The following is a 21,441-nucleotide window of genomic DNA, read 5'->3' as shown; positions in this document are numbered from 1 at the left end:
CGATCGCTGCTAGAGACACTGTGCTGCTCTCTAGGATAGTGGTCTGTGCCTCCACTGCGCTGCTGCTGTCTCCAAGTCGCTTGCGAAGGCCTTTTCGAAGAGGTTGCTCACAGTGTCGTTTCTTTAGAGTAACCCACAGGCATACGAGGATGCCGGTTCTGTGAAGGAAAATGCTCCCTGCCTCAGCCACTTGGGCGCCGTTTTGTACAGGAAAGGACACTCCGCCTTGAAGGTTCTTCCTTCCGGATTGCCACTCGCACTGTGGCGATGTCTCCTGAATCTCGCGGGGTTACAGTGCCGTCACAAGGTCCGTATCTCAGGCCTAGAAACGGCGGAGCGTCCGGCAGCTTTGAAAGAGAGCTTCGGCATTCTTCTGGCCTTCGGGGACGCTCCATGAGGAGCAAGCGCCTCAGCAGCGTGCGTCTTTAGAGCTTTCATGGCAGAACCTCTGTGGGCGACCTCATTCCTCCCCCCACGTGAGAGACACACACAACCTGCCATTAGGGGGTGGAAGGCTTTAGAGTCCAGAAGCGAGGCTGGCGCTCCCACTCAGCATTCCTACACGGAACTGAGCCCGGGTGCGTGAGACCGTGAGAGGGGGCAAAGACAGGCGTACCAGCGAGCTGTTCACAGTGCACGCTGACGCATCACCCTTCAAGCTCACGTTCATTTCATGGGGAGAACACGAGGCCTTGATGCGCTTTCCTGTGGTACGTAAACATCGGTCGCGTCCCCTGGTGGGCACATCGGCTCAGGACTGCCCTGTCCCAGAGGCTCCGGGTGTGGAGCCCGACTGTTGGAGATCAGCCTCACGTGGCTCTTTCACGGACGAGACCGGCTCGCAATGGGACCGCTCACGAGCTGGGGACCGTGGTGGCTGTTAGGAGTCGGCACACCAAGAGCCCTCCGAGGGAGAGGAGCTGCTGACGTTTGCCAGCACCGTCTCCAATTCCGAACTGCAACCATTCCCTGTAAGAGGCTCCCGAAAGCTTCGACGCAGTTTCTCAGTTAGCTGTAAATGGAGGCCAGTCACTTGGCAGACTCCCCCAACGCCCGGCCTCCCAGGCTGCGATACAGACACGCCGACTGCTTCAGCCAACAGGGACAGCTTGGAGTAAAAGTGAGAATCCTACGTGTCAAAGTACTTGCGTGACGCTGGCCAGAAGCACAAACGTTTAGGGCAGGGCATCAAGGCACTTCGCCGCACGCGGAGCAAGTTTGTTCTCATCTCGCCTCTGAATGCCGAGTTTAACCAGCTAGGAAGCAAACTTCGGGAAAGGTACTCAGGGTGCCGCCGAGTCAAAATTCTTTCACCAGACAGCCCAAATCGTGGACGCCTCTTTGTATTTTCCATGGGCAGGACAAAATGGTGTCAACCCGCACGCCTCCAGCTGGGGGCGGGTTGGGGTGGGGTGGGGTGGGGTGGGGGTGGGGGTTGGGCGACGTACACTTTCTCCATGGGAAACAGGCCCACGCCTTCAGTGTGAAAGGCCTCTACGCCTCTCTGCTTTCGCAGCCCAGGCGTAGCCTCAGCTCTGAGAAGCTTCCAGAGCCGGAAGGTCAGAAAACCTTTGAACCACCCAGCAGGTGCAGCACAGAACAAGGGCTTCTCTCTTGGCCTGAGAACACCCACTGCCCGGCGCTCCTTTGTGTACACACGTGGTGGAGGAAGGGTGCTGGATTCGGCTCCGTGAGAACTTCTCCGGGCCACGCACGTAGTGTGAACGCAAGTAGATGAGCCCTACATCTCATGCCAGTCTCCTGTGCGAGTTGGACAAGGCGAACTCCCTGCTTGAATCCCTGGGTGGGTTAAGTACCCTCCGGGGAAGGATCGCTGCTTGGGACCCCGGGGCTGGTATCGAGGATCCCATAGCTTCGGTGCTCCTGTCCGCCTGTTGAGGGGTTCCAACTTCTGGATTCCTAAATATTTTTATTCCATGGACCTTCTGTTGTGAGGCTCCTCCTTCCTCTCACTCCCAGCCCCTTGTTGGTGTGGGTCCTCTGGTTTCAGGCCACACGTGCTTGGTTCCTCACCTTTCGATGATGTGGCCCCACTGGTGTGAGGCCACTGCTGCCTGTTTTCCATCCCCTCGCTGCTTGGGACCCCGGGGCTGGTATCGAGGTGACTGTTCTGTGCATCCACTTCGCAGCTGTTCTCTCTCCGCGGGTTCTCTCCGCCTGCTGCAGCCAAAAGGGACAGCTTAGGGTAAAGATAAAAACCCAGTGTGTAAACGTTCTTGCCTAGCCCTCGCCCCAAGCACAAGCGTATATGCCTCCGGTCAAAGGCTTTCGCCACAAGCTGAACACGTTTGGTCTCATCTAAGCCTCTGAAGCCCGAGTTTACCCAGCTACGAATCAAAACTTCAGGAAAGGTGCTCAGGGTGATGCGGACCGCCAAGCGTTTCACCAGGCAGCCCAGATCGAGTACAAACACTTGTGTTTTAAGCGGGCAGAGGAAATGGTGTCAAGAGCGCGCCTCCATCTCCCGGGCGACGTACACATTCTCTCCATGAGATGCAAGCCCTTCCTCCAGTGTGAAAGGCCTCTACACTCTACACCTCTTGCGCTCGCAGCACGCAGGTGCCACCCGCTCTGAACATCTTCCAAAGGCACAGGGTCACGCAACGTGTGAACCACCGAGCGCGGGTGCAGCACACACCTAGGTCTTCGCTGTCGGCCTGAGAACACCCACGGCGCAGGGCTTCTTTGGGGCACACACGCGGTAGCGGTCGGTGATGCATTCTGCTCCGTGAAACCTTCTCGGGGACACAGAGCGTGAGCGCACGTAGATTAGCCCTACCCCTCATCCCTCTCTCTTGAGTGAGTTGTACTGCTATAAGGCAAAACTCCCTGCTGGAATCTCGGTGTGGCTTAAGTATCCTCCGGGAAGCGATCGCTGCTAGAGACACTGTGCTGCTCTCTAGGATAGTGGTCTGTGCCTCCACTGCGCTGCTGCTGTCTCCAAGTCGCTTGCGAAGGCCTTTTCGAAGAGGTTGCTCACAGTGTCGTTTCTTTAGAGTAACCCACAGGCATACGAGGATGCCGGTTCTGTGAAGGAAAATGCTCCCTGCCTCAGCCACTTGGGCGCCGTTTTGTACAGGAAAGGACACTCCGCCTTGAAGGTTCTTCCTTCCGGATTGCCACTCGCACTGTGGCGATGTCTCCTGAATCTCGCGGGGTTACAGTGCCGTCACAAGGTCCGTATCTCAGGCCTAGAAACGGCGGAGCGTCCGGCAGCTTTGAAAGAGAGCTTCGGCATTCTTCTGGCCTTCGGGGACGCTCCATGAGGAGCAAGCGCCTCAGCAGCGTGCGTCTTTAGAGCTTTCATGGCAGAACCTCTGTGGGCGACCTCATTCCTCCCCCCACGTGAGAGACACACACAACCTGCCATTAGGGGGTGGAAGGCTTTAGAGTCCAGAAGCGAGGCTGGCGCTCCCACTCAGCATTCCTACACGGAACTGAGCCCGGGTGCGTGAGACCGTGAGAGGGGGCAAAGACAGGCGTACCAGCGAGCTGTTCACAGTGCACGCTGACGCATCACCCTTCAAGCTCACGTTCATTTCATGGGGAGAACACGAGGCCTTGATGCGCTTTCCTGTGGTACGTAAACATCGGTCGCGTCCCCTGGTGGGCACATCGGCTCAGGACTGCCCTGTCCCAGAGGCTCCGGGTGTGGAGCCCGACTGTTGGAGATCAGCCTCACGTGGCTCTTTCACGGACGAGACCGGCTCGCAATGGGACCGCTCACGAGCTGGGGACCGTGGTGGCTGTTAGGAGTCGGCACACCAAGAGCCCTCCGAGGGAGAGGAGCTGCTGACGTTTGCCAGCACCGTCTCCAATTCCGAACTGCAACCATTCCCTGTAAGAGGCTCCCGAAAGCTTCGACGCAGTTTCTCAGTTAGCTGTAAATGGAGGCCAGTCACTTGGCAGACTCCCCCAACGCCCGGCCTCCCAGGCTGCGATACAGACACGCCGACTGCTTCAGCCAACAGGGACAGCTTGGAGTAAAAGTGAGAATCCTACGTGTCAAAGTACTTGCGTGACGCTGGCCAGAAGCACAAACGTTTAGGGCAGGGCATCAAGGCACTTCGCCGCACGCGGAGCAAGTTTGTTCTCATCTCGCCTCTGAATGCCGAGTTTAACCAGCTAGGAAGCAAACTTCGGGAAAGGTACTCAGGGTGCCGCCGAGTCAAAATTCTTTCACCAGACAGCCCAAATCGTGGACGCCTCTTTGTATTTTCCATGGGCAGGACAAAATGGTGTCAACCCGCACGCCTCCAGCTGGGGGCGGGTTGGGGTGGGGTGGGGTGGGGTGGGGGTGGGGGTTGGGCGACGTACACTTTCTCCATGGGAAACAGGCCCACGCCTTCAGTGTGAAAGGCCTCTACGCCTCTCTGCTTTCGCAGCCCAGGCGTAGCCTCAGCTCTGAGAAGCTTCCAGAGCCGGAAGGTCAGAAAACCTTTGAACCACCCAGCAGGTGCAGCACAGAACAAGGGCTTCTCTCTTGGCCTGAGAACACCCACTGCCCGGCGCTCCTTTGTGTACACACGTGGTGGAGGAAGGGTGCTGGATTCGGCTCCGTGAGAACTTCTCCGGGCCACGCACGTAGTGTGAACGCAAGTAGATGAGCCCTACATCTCATGCCAGTCTCCTGTGCGAGTTGGACAAGGCGAACTCCCTGCTTGAATCCCTGGGTGGGTTAAGTACCCTCCGGGGAAGGATCGCTGCTTGGGACCCCGGGGCTGGTATCGAGGATCCCATAGCTTCGGTGCTCCTGTCCGCCTGTTGAGGGGTTCCAACTTCTGGATTCCTAAATATTTTTATTCCATGGACCTTCTGTTGTGAGGCTCCTCCTTCCTCTCACTCCCAGCCCCTTGTTGGTGTGGGTCCTCTGGTTTCAGGCCACACGTGCTTGGTTCCTCACCTTTCGATGATGTGGCCCCACTGGTGTGAGGCCACTGCTGCCTGTTTTCCATCCCCTCGCTGCTTGGGACCCCGGGGCTGGTATCGAGGTGACTGTTCTGTGCATCCACTTCGCAGCTGTTCTCTCTCCGCGGGTTCTCTCCGCCTGCTGCAGCCAAAAGGGACAGCTTAGGGTAAAGATAAAAACCCAGTGTGTAAACGTTCTTGCCTAGCCCTCGCCCCAAGCACAAGCGTATATGCCTCCGGTCAAAGGCTTTCGCCACAAGCTGAACACGTTTGGTCTCATCTAAGCCTCTGAAGCCCGAGTTTACCCAGCTACGAATCAAAACTTCAGGAAAGGTGCTCAGGGTGATGCGGACCGCCAAGCGTTTCACCAGGCAGCCCAGATCGAGTACAAACACTTGTGTTTTAAGCGGGCAGAGGAAATGGTGTCAAGAGCGCGCCTCCATCTCCCGGGCGACGTACACATTCTCTCCATGAGATGCAAGCCCTTCCTCCAGTGTGAAAGGCCTCTACACTCTACACCTCTTGCGCTCGCAGCACGCAGGTGCCACCCGCTCTGAACATCTTCCAAAGGCACAGGGTCACGCAACGTGTGAACCACCGAGCGCGGGTGCAGCACACACCTAGGTCTTCGCTGTCGGCCTGAGAACACCCACGGCGCAGGGCTTCTTTGGGGCACACACGCGGTAGCGGTCGGTGATGCATTCTGCTCCGTGAAACCTTCTCGGGGACACAGAGCGTGAGCGCACGTAGATTAGCCCTACCCCTCATCCCTCTCTCTTGAGTGAGTTGTACTGCTATAAGGCAAAACTCCCTGCTGGAATCTCGGTGTGGCTTAAGTATCCTCCGGGAAGCGATCGCTGCTAGAGACACTGTGCTGCTCTCTAGGATAGTGGTCTGTGCCTCCACTGCGCTGCTGCTGTCTCCAAGTCGCTTGCGAAGGCCTTTTCGAAGAGGTTGCTCACAGTGTCGTTTCTTTAGAGTAACCCACAGGCATACGAGGATGCCGGTTCTGTGAAGGAAAATGCTCCCTGCCTCAGCCACTTGGGCGCCGTTTTGTACAGGAAAGGACACTCCGCCTTGAAGGTTCTTCCTTCCGGATTGCCACTCGCACTGTGGCGATGTCTCCTGAATCTCGCGGGGTTACAGTGCCGTCACAAGGTCCGTATCTCAGGCCTAGAAACGGCGGAGCGTCCGGCAGCTTTGAAAGAGAGCTTCGGCATTCTTCTGGCCTTCGGGGACGCTCCATGAGGAGCAAGCGCCTCAGCAGCGTGCGTCTTTAGAGCTTTCATGGCAGAACCTCTGTGGGCGACCTCATTCCTCCCCCCACGTGAGAGACACACACAACCTGCCATTAGGGGGTGGAAGGCTTTAGAGTCCAGAAGCGAGGCTGGCGCTCCCACTCAGCATTCCTACACGGAACTGAGCCCGGGTGCGTGAGACCGTGAGAGGGGGCAAAGACAGGCGTACCAGCGAGCTGTTCACAGTGCACGCTGACGCATCACCCTTCAAGCTCACGTTCATTTCATGGGGAGAACACGAGGCCTTGATGCGCTTTCCTGTGGTACGTAAACATCGGTCGCGTCCCCTGGTGGGCACATCGGCTCAGGACTGCCCTGTCCCAGAGGCTCCGGGTGTGGAGCCCGACTGTTGGAGATCAGCCTCACGTGGCTCTTTCACGGACGAGACCGGCTCGCAATGGGACCGCTCACGAGCTGGGGACCGTGGTGGCTGTTAGGAGTCGGCACACCAAGAGCCCTCCGAGGGAGAGGAGCTGCTGACGTTTGCCAGCACCGTCTCCAATTCCGAACTGCAACCATTCCCTGTAAGAGGCTCCCGAAAGCTTCGACGCAGTTTCTCAGTTAGCTGTAAATGGAGGCCAGTCACTTGGCAGACTCCCCCAACGCCCGGCCTCCCAGGCTGCGATACAGACACGCCGACTGCTTCAGCCAACAGGGACAGCTTGGAGTAAAAGTGAGAATCCTACGTGTCAAAGTACTTGCGTGACGCTGGCCAGAAGCACAAACGTTTAGGGCAGGGCATCAAGGCACTTCGCCGCACGCGGAGCAAGTTTGTTCTCATCTCGCCTCTGAATGCCGAGTTTAACCAGCTAGGAAGCAAACTTCGGGAAAGGTACTCAGGGTGCCGCCGAGTCAAAATTCTTTCACCAGACAGCCCAAATCGTGGACGCCTCTTTGTATTTTCCATGGGCAGGACAAAATGGTGTCAACCCGCACGCCTCCAGCTGGGGGCGGGTTGGGGTGGGGTGGGGTGGGGTGGGGGTGGGGGTTGGGCGACGTACACTTTCTCCATGGGAAACAGGCCCACGCCTTCAGTGTGAAAGGCCTCTACGCCTCTCTGCTTTCGCAGCCCAGGCGTAGCCTCAGCTCTGAGAAGCTTCCAGAGCCGGAAGGTCAGAAAACCTTTGAACCACCCAGCAGGTGCAGCACAGAACAAGGGCTTCTCTCTTGGCCTGAGAACACCCACTGCCCGGCGCTCCTTTGTGTACACACGTGGTGGAGGAAGGGTGCTGGATTCGGCTCCGTGAGAACTTCTCCGGGCCACGCACGTAGTGTGAACGCAAGTAGATGAGCCCTACATCTCATGCCAGTCTCCTGTGCGAGTTGGACAAGGCGAACTCCCTGCTTGAATCCCTGGGTGGGTTAAGTACCCTCCGGGGAAGGATCGCTGCTTGGGACCCCGGGGCTGGTATCGAGGATCCCATAGCTTCGGTGCTCCTGTCCGCCTGTTGAGGGGTTCCAACTTCTGGATTCCTAAATATTTTTATTCCATGGACCTTCTGTTGTGAGGCTCCTCCTTCCTCTCACTCCCAGCCCCTTGTTGGTGTGGGTCCTCTGGTTTCAGGCCACACGTGCTTGGTTCCTCACCTTTCGATGATGTGGCCCCACTGGTGTGAGGCCACTGCTGCCTGTTTTCCATCCCCTCGCTGCTTGGGACCCCGGGGCTGGTATCGAGGTGACTGTTCTGTGCATCCACTTCGCAGCTGTTCTCTCTCCGCGGGTTCTCTCCGCCTGCTGCAGCCAAAAGGGACAGCTTAGGGTAAAGATAAAAACCCAGTGTGTAAACGTTCTTGCCTAGCCCTCGCCCCAAGCACAAGCGTATATGCCTCCGGTCAAAGGCTTTCGCCACAAGCTGAACACGTTTGGTCTCATCTAAGCCTCTGAAGCCCGAGTTTACCCAGCTACGAATCAAAACTTCAGGAAAGGTGCTCAGGGTGATGCGGACCGCCAAGCGTTTCACCAGGCAGCCCAGATCGAGTACAAACACTTGTGTTTTAAGCGGGCAGAGGAAATGGTGTCAAGAGCGCGCCTCCATCTCCCGGGCGACGTACACATTCTCTCCATGAGATGCAAGCCCTTCCTCCAGTGTGAAAGGCCTCTACACTCTACACCTCTTGCGCTCGCAGCACGCAGGTGCCACCCGCTCTGAACATCTTCCAAAGGCACAGGGTCACGCAACGTGTGAACCACCGAGCGCGGGTGCAGCACACACCTAGGTCTTCGCTGTCGGCCTGAGAACACCCACGGCGCAGGGCTTCTTTGGGGCACACACGCGGTAGCGGTCGGTGATGCATTCTGCTCCGTGAAACCTTCTCAGGGACACAGAGCGTGAGCGCACGTAGATTAGCCCTACCCCTCATCCCTCTCTCTTGAGTGAGTTGTACTGCTATAAGGCAAAACTCCCTGCTGGAATCTCGGTGTGGCTTAAGTATCCTCCGGGAAGCGATCGCTGCTAGAGACACTGTGCTGCTCTCTAGGATAGTGGTCTGTGCCTCCACTGCGCTGCTGCTGTCTCCAAGTCGCTTGCGAAGGCCTTTTCGAAGAGGTTGCTCACAGTGTCGTTTCTTTAGAGTAACCCACAGGCATACGAGGATGCCGGTTCTGTGAAGGAAAATGCTCCCTGCCTCAGCCACTTGGGCGCCGTTTTGTACAGGAAAGGACACTCCGCCTTGAAGGTTCTTCCTTCCGGATTGCCACTCGCACTGTGGCGATGTCTCCTGAATCTCGCGGGGTTACAGTGCCGTCACAAGGTCCGTATCTCAGGCCTAGAAACGGCGGAGCGTCCGGCAGCTTTGAAAGAGAGCTTCGGCATTCTTCTGGCCTTCGGGGACGCTCCATGAGGAGCAAGCGCCTCAGCAGCGTGCGTCTTTAGAGCTTTCATGGCAGAACCTCTGTGGGCGACCTCATTCCTCCCCCCACGTGAGAGACACACACAACCTGCCATTAGGGGGTGGAAGGCTTTAGAGTCCAGAAGCGAGGCTGGCGCTCCCACTCAGCATTCCTACACGGAACTGAGCCCGGGTGCGTGAGACCGTGAGAGGGGGCAAAGACAGGCGTACCAGCGAGCTGTTCACAGTGCACGCTGACGCATCACCCTTCAAGCTCACGTTCATTTCATGGGGAGAACACGAGGCCTTGATGCGCTTTCCTGTGGTACGTAAACATCGGTCGCGTCCCCTGGTGGGCACATCGGCTCAGGACTGCCCTGTCCCAGAGGCTCCGGGTGTGGAGCCCGACTGTTGGAGATCAGCCTCACGTGGCTCTTTCACGGACGAGACCGGCTCGCAATGGGACCGCTCACGAGCTGGGGACCGTGGTGGCTGTTAGGAGTCGGCACACCAAGAGCCCTCCGAGGGAGAGGAGCTGCTGACGTTTGCCAGCACCGTCTCCAATTCCGAACTGCAACCATTCCCTGTAAGAGGCTCCCGAAAGCTTCGACGCAGTTTCTCAGTTAGCTGTAAATGGAGGCCAGTCACTTGGCAGACTCCCCCAACGCCCGGCCTCCCAGGCTGCGATACAGACACGCCGACTGCTTCAGCCAACAGGGACAGCTTGGAGTAAAAGTGAGAATCCTACGTGTCAAAGTACTTGCGTGACGCTGGCCAGAAGCACAAACGTTTAGGGCAGGGCATCAAGGCACTTCGCCGCACGCGGAGCAAGTTTGTTCTCATCTCGCCTCTGAATGCCGAGTTTAACCAGCTAGGAAGCAAACTTCGGGAAAGGTACTCAGGGTGCCGCCGAGTCAAAATTCTTTCACCAGACAGCCCAAATCGTGGACGCCTCTTTGTATTTTCCATGGGCAGGACAAAATGGTGTCAACCCGCACGCCTCCAGCTGGGGGCGGGTTGGGGTGGGGTGGGGTGGGGTGGGGGTGGGGGTTGGGCGACGTACACTTTCTCCATGGGAAACAGGCCCACGCCTTCAGTGTGAAAGGCCTCTACGCCTCTCTGCTTTCGCAGCCCAGGCGTAGCCTCAGCTCTGAGAAGCTTCCAGAGCCGGAAGGTCAGAAAACCTTTGAACCACCCAGCAGGTGCAGCACAGAACAAGGGCTTCTCTCTTGGCCTGAGAACACCCACTGCCCGGCGCTCCTTTGTGTACACACGTGGTGGAGGAAGGGTGCTGGATTCGGCTCCGTGAGAACTTCTCCGGGCCACGCACGTAGTGTGAACGCAAGTAGATGAGCCCTACATCTCATGCCAGTCTCCTGTGCGAGTTGGACAAGGCGAACTCCCTGCTTGAATCCCTGGGTGGGTTAAGTACCCTCCGGGGAAGGATCGCTGCTTGGGACCCCGGGGCTGGTATCGAGGATCCCATAGCTTCGGTGCTCCTGTCCGCCTGTTGAGGGGTTCCAACTTCTGGATTCCTAAATATTTTTATTCCATGGACCTTCTGTTGTGAGGCTCCTCCTTCCTCTCACTCCCAGCCCCTTGTTGGTGTGGGTCCTCTGGTTTCAGGCCACACGTGCTTGGTTCCTCACCTTTCGATGATGTGGCCCCACTGGTGTGAGGCCACTGCTGCCTGTTTTCCATCCCCTCGCTGCTTGGGACCCCGGGGCTGGTATCGAGGTGACTGTTCTGTGCATCCACTTCGCAGCTGTTCTCTCTCCGCGGGTTCTCTCCGCCTGCTGCAGCCAAAAGGGACAGCTTAGGGTAAAGATAAAAACCCAGTGTGTAAACGTTCTTGCCTAGCCCTCGCCCCAAGCACAAGCGTATATGCCTCCGGTCAAAGGCTTTCGCCACAAGCTGAACACGTTTGGTCTCATCTAAGCCTCTGAAGCCCGAGTTTACCCAGCTACGAATCAAAACTTCAGGAAAGGTGCTCAGGGTGATGCGGACCGCCAAGCGTTTCACCAGGCAGCCCAGATCGAGTACAAACACTTGTGTTTTAAGCGGGCAGAGGAAATGGTGTCAAGAGCGCGCCTCCATCTCCCGGGCGACGTACACATTTTCTCCATGAGATGCAAGCCCTTCCTCCAGTGTGAAAGGCCTCTACACTCTACACCTCTTGCGCTCGCAGCACGCAGGTGCCACCCGCTCTGAACATCTTCCAAAGGCACAGGGTCACGCAACGTGTGAACCACCGAGCGCGGGTGCAGCACACACCTAGGTCTTCGCTGTCGGCCTGAGAACACCCACGGCGCAGGGCTTCTTTGGGGCACACACGCGGTAGCGGTCGGTGATGCATTCTGCTCCGTGAAACCTTCTCGGGGACACAGAGCGTGAGCGCACGTAGATTAGCCCTACCCCTCATCCCTCTCTCTTGAGTGAGTTGTACTGCTATAAGGCAAAACTCCCTGCTGGAATCTCGGTGTGGCTTAAGTATCCTCCGGGAAGCGATCGCTGCTAGAGACACTGTGCTGCTCTCTAGGATAGTGGTCTGTGCCTCCACTGCGCTGCTGCTGTCTCCAAGTCGCTTGCGAAGGCCTTTTCGAAGAGGTTGCTCACAGTGTCGTTTCTTTAGAGTAACCCACAGGCATACGAGGATGCCGGTTCTGTGAAGGAAAATGCTCCCTGCCTCAGCCACTTGGGCGCCGTTTTGTACAGGAAAGGACACTCCGCCTTGAAGGTTCTTCCTTCCGGATTGCCACTCGCACTGTGGCGATGTCTCCTGAATCTCGCGGGGTTACAGTGCCGTCACAAGGTCCGTATCTCAGGCCTAGAAACGGCGGAGCGTCCGGCAGCTTTGAAAGAGAGCTTCGGCATTCTTCTGGCCTTCGGGGACGCTCCATGAGGAGCAAGCGCCTCAGCAGCGTGCGTCTTTAGAGCTTTCATGGCAGAACCTCTGTGGGCGACCTCATTCCTCCCCCCACGTGAGAGACACACACAACCTGCCATTAGGGGGTGGAAGGCTTTAGAGTCCAGAAGCGAGGCTGGCGCTCCCACTCAGCATTCCTACACGGAACTGAGCCCGGGTGCGTGAGACCGTGAGAGGGGGCAAAGACAGGCGTACCAGCGAGCTGTTCACAGTGCACGCTGACGCATCACCCTTCAAGCTCACGTTCATTTCATGGGGAGAACACGAGGCCTTGATGCGCTTTCCTGTGGTACGTAAACATCGGTCGCGTCCCCTGGTGGGCACATCGGCTCAGGACTGCCCTGTCCCAGAGGCTCCGGGTGTGGAGCCCGACTGTTGGAGATCAGCCTCACGTGGCTCTTTCACGGACGAGACCGGCTCGCAATGGGACCGCTCACGAGCTGGGGACCGTGGTGGCTGTTAGGAGTCGGCACACCAAGAGCCCTCCGAGGGAGAGGAGCTGCTGACGTTTGCCAGCACCGTCTCCAATTCCGAACTGCAACCATTCCCTGTAAGAGGCTCCCGAAAGCTTCGACGCAGTTTCTCAGTTAGCTGTAAATGGAGGCCAGTCACTTGGCAGACTCCCCCAACGCCCGGCCTCCCAGGCTGCGATACAGACACGCCGACTGCTTCAGCCAACAGGGACAGCTTGGAGTAAAAGTGAGAATCCTACGTGTCAAAGTACTTGCGTGACGCTGGCCAGAAGCACAAACGTTTAGGGCAGGGCATCAAGGCACTTCGCCGCACGCGGAGCAAGTTTGTTCTCATCTCGCCTCTGAATGCCGAGTTTAACCAGCTAGGAAGCAAACTTCGGGAAAGGTACTCAGGGTGCCGCCGAGTCAAAATTCTTTCACCAGACAGCCCAAATCGTGGACGCCTCTTTGTATTTTCCATGGGCAGGACAAAATGGTGTCAACCCGCACGCCTCCAGCTGGGGGCGGGTTGGGGTGGGGTGGGGTGGGGTGGGGGTGGGGGTTGGGCGACGTACACTTTCTCCATGGGAAACAGGCCCACGCCTTCAGTGTGAAAGGCCTCTACGCCTCTCTGCTTTCGCAGCCCAGGCGTAGCCTCAGCTCTGAGAAGCTTCCAGAGCCGGAAGGTCAGAAAACCTTTGAACCACCCAGCAGGTGCAGCACAGAACAAGGGCTTCTCTCTTGGCCTGAGAACACCCACTGCCCGGCGCTCCTTTGTGTACACACGTGGTGGAGGAAGGGTGCTGGATTCGGCTCCGTGAGAACTTCTCCGGGCCACGCACGTAGTGTGAACGCAAGTAGATGAGCCCTACATCTCATGCCAGTCTCCTGTGCGAGTTGGACAAGGCGAACTCCCTGCTTGAATCCCTGGGTGGGTTAAGTACCCTCCGGGGAAGGATCGCTGCTTGGGACCCCGGGGCTGGTATCGAGGATCCCATAGCTTCGGTGCTCCTGTCCGCCTGTTGAGGGGTTCCAACTTCTGGATTCCTAAATATTTTTATTCCATGGACCTTCTGTTGTGAGGCTCCTCCTTCCTCTCACTCCCAGCCCCTTGTTGGTGTGGGTCCTCTGGTTTCAGGCCACACGTGCTTGGTTCCTCACCTTTCGATGATGTGGCCCCACTGGTGTGAGGCCACTGCTGCCTGTTTTCCATCCCCTCGCTGCTTGGGACCCCGGGGCTGGTATCGAGGTGACTGTTCTGTGCATCCACTTCGCAGCTGTTCTCTCTCCGCGGGTTCTCTCCGCCTGCTGCAGCCAAAAGGGACAGCTTAGGGTAAAGATAAAAACCCAGTGTGTAAACGTTCTTGCCTAGCCCTCGCCCCAAGCACAAGCGTATATGCCTCCGGTCAAAGGCTTTCGCCACAAGCTGAACACGTTTGGTCTCATCTAAGCCTCTGAAGCCCGAGTTTACCCAGCTACGAATCAAAACTTCAGGAAAGGTGCTCAGGGTGATGCGGACCGCCAAGCGTTTCACCAGGCAGCCCAGATCGAGTACAAACACTTGTGTTTTAAGCGGGCAGAGGAAATGGTGTCAAGAGCGCGCCTCCATCTCCCGGGCGACGTACACATTTTCTCCATGAGATGCAAGCCCTTCCTCCAGTGTGAAAGGCCTCTACACTCTACACCTCTTGCGCTCGCAGCACGCAGGTGCCACCCGCTCTGAACATCTTCCAAAGGCACAGGGTCACGCAACGTGTGAACCACCGAGCGCGGGTGCAGCACACACCTAGGTCTTCGCTGTCGGCCTGAGAACACCCACGGCGCAGGGCTTCTTTGGGGCACACACGCGGTAGCGGTCGGTGATGCATTCTGCTCCGTGAAACCTTCTCGGGGACACAGAGCGTGAGCGCACGTAGATTAGCCCTACCCCTCATCCCTCTCTCTTGAGTGAGTTGTACTGCTATAAGGCAAAACTCCCTGCTGGAATCTCGGTGTGGCTTAAGTATCCTCCGGGAAGCGATCGCTGCTAGAGACACTGTGCTGCTCTCTAGGATAGTGGTCTGTGCCTCCACTGCGCTGCTGCTGTCTCCAAGTCGCTTGCGAAGGCCTTTTCGAAGAGGTTGCTCACAGTGTCGTTTCTTTAGAGTAACCCACAGGCATACGAGGATGCCGGTTCTGTGAAGGAAAATGCTCCCTGCCTCAGCCACTTGGGCGCCGTTTTGTACAGGAAAGGACACTCCGCCTTGAAGGTTCTTCCTTCCGGATTGCCACTCGCACTGTGGCGATGTCTCCTGAATCTCGCGGGGTTACAGTGCCGTCACAAGGTCCGTATCTCAGGCCTAGAAACGGCGGAGCGTCCGGCAGCTTTGAAAGAGAGCTTCGGCATTCTTCTGGCCTTCGGGGACGCTCCATGAGGAGCAAGCGCCTCAGCAGCGTGCGTCTTTAGAGCTTTCATGGCAGAACCTCTGTGGGCGACCTCATTCCTCCCCCCACGTGAGAGACACACACAACCTGCCATTAGGGGGTGGAAGGCTTTAGAGTCCAGAAGCGAGGCTGGCGCTCCCACTCAGCATTCCTACACGGAACTGAGCCCGGGTGCGTGAGACCGTGAGAGGGGGCAAAGACAGGCGTACCAGCGAGCTGTTCACAGTGCACGCTGACGCATCACCCTTCAAGCTCACGTTCATTTCATGGGGAGAACACGAGGCCTTGATGCGCTTTCCTGTGGTACGTAAACATCGGTCGCGTCCCCTGGTGGGCACATCGGCTCAGGACTGCCCTGTCCCAGAGGCTCCGGGTGTGGAGCCCGACTGTTGGAGATCAGCCTCACGTGGCTCTTTCACGGACGAGACCGGCTCGCAATGGGACCGTTCACGAGCTGGGGACCGTGGTGGCTGTTAGGAGTCGGCACACCAAGAGCCCTCCGAGGGAGAGGAGCTGCTGACGTTTGCCAGCACCGTCTCCAATTCCGAACTGCAACCATTCCCTGTAAGAGGCTCCCGAAAGCTTCGACGCAGTTTCTCAGTTAGCTGTAAATGGAGGCCAGTCACTTGGCAGACTCCCCCAACGCCCGGCCTCCCAGGCTGCGATACAGACACGCCGACTGCTTCAGCCAACAGGGACAGCTTGGAGTAAAAGTGAGAATCCTACGTGTCAAAGTACTTGCGTGACGCTGGCCAGAAGCACAAACGTTTAGGGCAGGGCATCAAGGCACTTCGCCGCACGCGGAGCAAGTTTGTTCTCATCTCGCCTCTGAATGCCGAGTTTAACCAGCTAGGAAGCAAACTTCGGGAAAGGTACTCAGGGTGCCGCCGAGTCAAAATTCTTTCACCAGACAGCCCAAATCGTGGACGCCTCTTTGTATTTTCCATGGGCAGGACAAAATGGTGTCAACCCGCACGCCTCCAGCTGGGGGCGGGTTGGGGTGGGGTGGGGTGGGGTGGGGGTGGGGGTTGGGCGACGTACACTTTCTCCATGGGAAACAGGCCCACGCCTTCAGTGTGAAAGGCCTCTACGCCTCTCTGCTTTCGCAGCCCAGGCGTAGCCTCAGCTCTGAGAAGCTTCCAGAGCCGGAAGGTCAGAAAACCTTTGAACCACCCAGCAGGTGCAGCACAGAACAAGGGCTTCTCTCTTGGCCTGAGAACACCCACTGCCCGGCGCTCCTTTGTGTACACACGTGGTGGAGGAAGGGTGCTGGATTCGGCTCCGTGAGAACTTCTCCGGGCCACGCACGTAGTGTGAACGCAAGTAGATGAGCCCTACATCTCATGCCAGTCTCCTGTGCGAGTTGGACAAGGCGAACTCCCTGCTTGAATCCCTGGGTGGGTTAAGTACCCTCCGGGGAAGGATCGCTGCTTGGGACCCCGGGGCTGGTATCGAGGATCCCATAGCTTCGGTGCTCCTGTCCGCCTGTTGAGGGGTTCCAACTTCTGGATTCCTAAATATTTTTATTCCATGGACCTTCTGTTGTGAGGCTCCTCCTTCCTCTCACTCCCAGCCCCTTGTTGGTGTGGGTCCTCTGGTTTCAGGCCACACGTGCTTGGTTCCTCACCTTTCGATGATGTGGCCCCACTGGTGTGAGGCCACTGCTGCCTGTTTTCCATCCCCTCGCTGCTTGGGACCCCGGGGCTGGTATCGAGGTGACTGTTCTGTGCATCCACTTCGCAGCTGTTCTCTCTCCGCGGGTTCTCTCCGCCTGCTGCAGCCAAAAGGGACAGCTTAGGGTAAAGATAAAAACCCAGTGTGTAAACGTTCTTGCCTAGCCCTCGCCCCAAGCACAAGCGTATATGCCTCCGGTCAAAGGCTTTCGCCACAAGCTGAACACGTTTGGTCTCATCTAAGCCTCTGAAGCCCGAGTTTACCCAGCTACGAATCAAAACTTCAGGAAAGGTGCTCAGGGTGATGCGGACCGCCAAGCGTTTCACCAGGCAGCCCAGATCGAGTACAAACACTTGTGTTTTAAGCGGGCAGAGGAAATGGTGTCAAGAGCGCGCCTCCATCTCCCGGGCGACGTACACATTCTCTCCATGAGATGCAAGCCCTTCCTCCAGTGTGAAAGGCCTCTACACTCTACACCTCTTGCGCTCGCAGCACGCAGGTGCCACCCGCTCTGAACATCTTCCAAAGGCACAGGGTCACGCAACGTGTGAACCACCGAGCGCGGGTGCAGCACACACCTAGGTCTTCGCTGTCGGCCTGAGAACACCCACGGCGCAGGGCTTCTTTGGGGCACACACGCGGTAGCGGTCGGTGATGCATTCTGCTCCGTGAAACCTTCTCGGGGACACAGAGCGTGAGCGCACGTAGATTAGCCCTACCCCTCATCCCTCTCTCTTGAGTGAGTTGTACTGCTATAAGGCAAAACTCCCTGCTGGAATCTCGGTGTGGCTTAAGTATCCTCCGGGAAGCGATCGCTGCTAGAGACACTGTGCTGCTCTCTAGGATAGTGGTCTGTGCCTCCACTGCGCTGCTGCTGTCTCCAAGTCGCTTGCGAAGGCCTTTTCGAAGAGGTTGCTCACAGTGTCGTTTCTTTAGAGTAACCCACAGGCATACGAGGATGCCGGTTCTGTGAAGGAAAATGCTCCCTGCCTCAGCCACTTGGGCGCCGTTTTGTACAGGAAAGGACACTCCGCCTTGAAGGTTCTTCCTTCCGGATTGCCACTCGCACTGTGGCGATGTCTCCTGAATCTCGCGGGGTTACAGTGCCGTCACAAGGTCCGTATCTCAGGCCTAGAAACGGCGGAGCGTCCGGCAGCTTTGAAAGAGAGCTTCGGCATTCTTCTGGCCTTCGGGGACGCTCCATGAGGAGCAAGCGCCTCAGCAGCGTGCGTCTTTAGAGCTTTCATGGCAGAACCTCTGTGGGCGACCTCATTCCTCCCCCCACGTGAGAGACACACACAACCTGCCATTAGGGGGTGGAAGGCTTTAGAGTCCAGAAGCGAGGCTGGCGCTCCCACTCAGCATTCCTACACGGAACTGAGCCCGGGTGCGTGAGACCGTGAGAGGGGGCAAAGACAGGCGTACCAGCGAGCTGTTCACAGTGCACGCTGACGCATCACCCTTCAAGCTCACGTTCATTTCATGGGGAGAACACGAGGCCTTGATGCGCTTTCCTGTGGTACGTAAACATCGGTCGCGTCCCCTGGTGGGCACATCGGCTCAGGACTGCCCTGTCCCAGAGGCTCCGGGTGTGGAGCCCGACTGTTGGAGATCAGCCTCACGTGGCTCTTTCACGGACGAGACCGGCTCGCAATGGGACCGTTCACGAGCTGGGGACCGTGGTGGCTGTTAGGAGTCGGCACACCAAGAGCCCTCCGAGGGAGAGGAGCTGCTGACGTTTGCCAGCACCGTCTCCAATTCCGAACTGCAACCATTCCCTGTAAGAGGCTCCCGAAAGCTTCGACGCAGTTTCTCAGTTAGCTGTAAATGGAGGCCAGTCACTTGGCAGACTCCCCCAACGCCCGGCCTCCCAGGCTGCGATACAGACACGCCGACTGCTTCAGCCAACAGGGACAGCTTGGAGTAAAAGTGAGAATCCTACGTGTCAAAGTACTTGCGTGACGCTGGCCAGAAGCACAAACGTTTAGGGCAGGGCATCAAGGCACTTCGCCGCACGCGGAGCAAGTTTGTTCTCATCTCGCCTCTGAATGCCGAGTTTAACCAGCTAGGAAGCAAACTTCGGGAAAGGTACTCAGGGTGCCGCCGAGTCAAAATTCTTTCACCAGACAGCCCAAATCGTGGACGCCTCTTTGTATTTTCCATGGGCAGGACAAAATGGTGTCAACCCGCACGCCTCCAGCTGGGGGCGGGTTGGGGTGGGGTGGGGTGGGGTGGGGGTGGGGGTTGGGCGACGTACACTTTCTCCATGGGAAACAGGCCCACGCCTTCAGTGTGAAAGGCCTCTACGCCTCTCTGCTTTCGCAGCCCAGGCGTAGCCTCAGCTCTGAGAAGCTTCCAGAGCCGGAAGGTCAGAAAACCTTTGAACCACCCAGCAGGTGCAGCACAGAACAAGGGCTTCTCTCTTGGCCTGAGAACACCCACTGCCCGGCGCTCCTTTGTGTACACACGTGGTGGAGGAAGGGTGCTGGATTCGGCTCCGTGAGAACTTCTCCGGGCCACGCACGTAGTGTGAACGCAAGTAGATGAGCCCTACATCTCATGCCAGTCTCCTGTGCGAGTTGGACAAGGCGAACTCCCTGCTTGAATCCCTGGGTGGGTTAAGTACCCTCCGGGGAAGGATCGCTGCTTGGGACCCCGGGGCTGGTATCGAGGATCCCATAGCTTCGGTGCTCCTGTCCGCCTGTTGAGGGGTTCCAACTTCTGGATTCCTAAATATTTTTATTCCATGGACCTTCTGTTGTGAGGCTCCTCCTTCCTCTCACTCCCAGCCCCTTGTTGGTGTGGGTCCTCTGGTTTCAGGCCACACGTGCTTGGTTCCTCACCTTTCGATGATGTGGCCCCACTGGTGTGAGGCCACTGCTGCCTGTTTTCCATCCCCTCGCTGCTTGGGACCCCGGGGCTGGTATCGAGGTGACTGTTCTGTGCATCCACTTCGCAGCTGTTCTCTCTCCGCGGGTTCTCTCCGCCTGCTGCAGCCAAAAGGGACAGCTTAGGGTAAAGATAAAAACCCAGTGTGTAAACGTTCTTGCCTAGCCCTCGCCCCAAGCACAAGCGTATATGCCTCCGGTCAAAGGCTTTCGCCACAAGCTGAACACGTTTGGTCTCATCTAAGCCTCTGAAGCCCGAGTTTACCCAGCTACGAATCAAAACTTCAGGAAAGGTGCTCAGGGTGATGCGGACCGCCAAGCGTTTCACCAGGCAGCCCAGATCGAGTACAAACACTTGTGTTTTAAGCGGGCAGAGGAAATGGTGTCAAGAGCGCGCCTCCATCTCCCGGGCGACGTACACATTCTCTCCATGAGATGCAAGCCCTTCCTCCAGTGTGAAAGGCCTCTACACTCTACACCTCTTGCGCTCGCAGCACGCAGGTGCCACCCGCTCTGAACATCTTCCAAAGGCACAGGGTCACGCAACGTGTGAACCACCGAGCGCGGGTGCAGCACACACCTAGGTCTTCGCTGTCGGCCTGAGAACACCCACGGCGCAGGGCTTCTTTGGGGCACACACGCGGTAGCGGTCGGTGATGCATTCTGCTCCGTGAAACCTTCTCGGGGACACAGAGCGTGAGCGCACGTAGATTAGCCCTACCCCTCATCCCTCTCTCTTGAGTGAGTTGTACTGCTATAAGGCAAAACTCCCTGCTGGAATCTCGGTGTGGCTTAAGTATCCTCCGGGAAGCGATCGCTGCTAGAGACACTGTGCTGCTCTCTAGGATAGTGGTCTGTGCCTCCACTGCGCTGCTGCTGTCTCCAAGTCGCTTGCGAAGGCCTTTTCGAAGAGGTTGCTCACAGTGTCGTTTCTTTAGAGTAACCCACAGGCATACGAGGATGCCGGTTCTGTGAAGGAAAATGCTCCCTGCCTCAGCCACTTGGGCGCCGTTTTGTACAGGAAAGGACACTCCGCCTTGAAGGTTCTTCCTTCCGGATTGCCACTCGCACTGTGGCGATGTCTCCTGAATCTCGCGGGGTTACAGTGCCGTCACAAGGTCCGTATCTCAGGCCTAGAAACGGCGGAGCGTCCGGCAGCTTTGAAAGAGAGCTTCGGCATTCTTCTGGCCTTCGGGGACGCTCCATGAGGAGCAAGCGCCTCAGCAGCGTGCGTCTTTAGAGCTTTCATGGCAGAACCTCTGTGGGCGACCTCATTCCTCCCCCCACGTGAGAGACACACACAACCTGCCATTAGGGGGTGGAAGGCTTTAGAGTCCAGAAGCGAGGCTGGCGCTCCCACTCAGCATTCCTACACGGAACTGAGCCCGGGTGCGTGAGACCGTGAGAGGGGGCAAAGACAGGCGTACCAGCGAGCTGTTCACAGTGCACGCTGACGCATCACCCTTCAAGCTCACGTTCATTTCATGGGGAGAACACGAGGCCTTGATGCGCTTTCCTGTGGTACGTAAACATCGGTCGCGTCCCCTGGTGGGCACATCGGCTCAGGACTGCCCTGTCCCAGAGGCTCCGGGTGTGGAGCCCGACTGTTGGAGATCAGCCTCACGTGGCTCTTTCACGGACGAGACCGGCTCGCAATGGGACCGTTCACGAGCTGGGGACCGTGGTGGCTGTTAGGAGTCGGCACACCAAGAGCCCTCCGAGGGAGAGGAGCTGCTGACGTTTGCCAGCACCGTCTCCAATTCCGAACTGCAACCATTCCCTGTAAGAGGCTCCCGAAAGCTTCGACGCAGTTTCTCAGTTAGCTGTAAATGGAGGCCAGTCACTTGGCAGACTCCCCCAACGCCCGGCCTCCCAGGCTGCGATACAGACACGCCGACTGCTTCAGCCAACAGGGACAGCTTGGAGTAAAAGTGAGAATCCTACGTGTCAAAGTACTTGCGTGACGCTGGCCAGAAGCACAAACGTTTAGGGCAGGGCATCAAGGCACTTCGCCGCACGCGG

The sequence above is a fragment of the Delphinus delphis genome, chromosome 21 (assembly GCF_949987515.2).
Source record: "Delphinus delphis chromosome 21, mDelDel1.2, whole genome shotgun sequence".
Classification (NCBI taxonomy): domain Eukaryota; kingdom Metazoa; phylum Chordata; class Mammalia; order Artiodactyla; family Delphinidae; genus Delphinus; species Delphinus delphis.
This window is presented reverse-complemented; position numbering follows the sequence as displayed.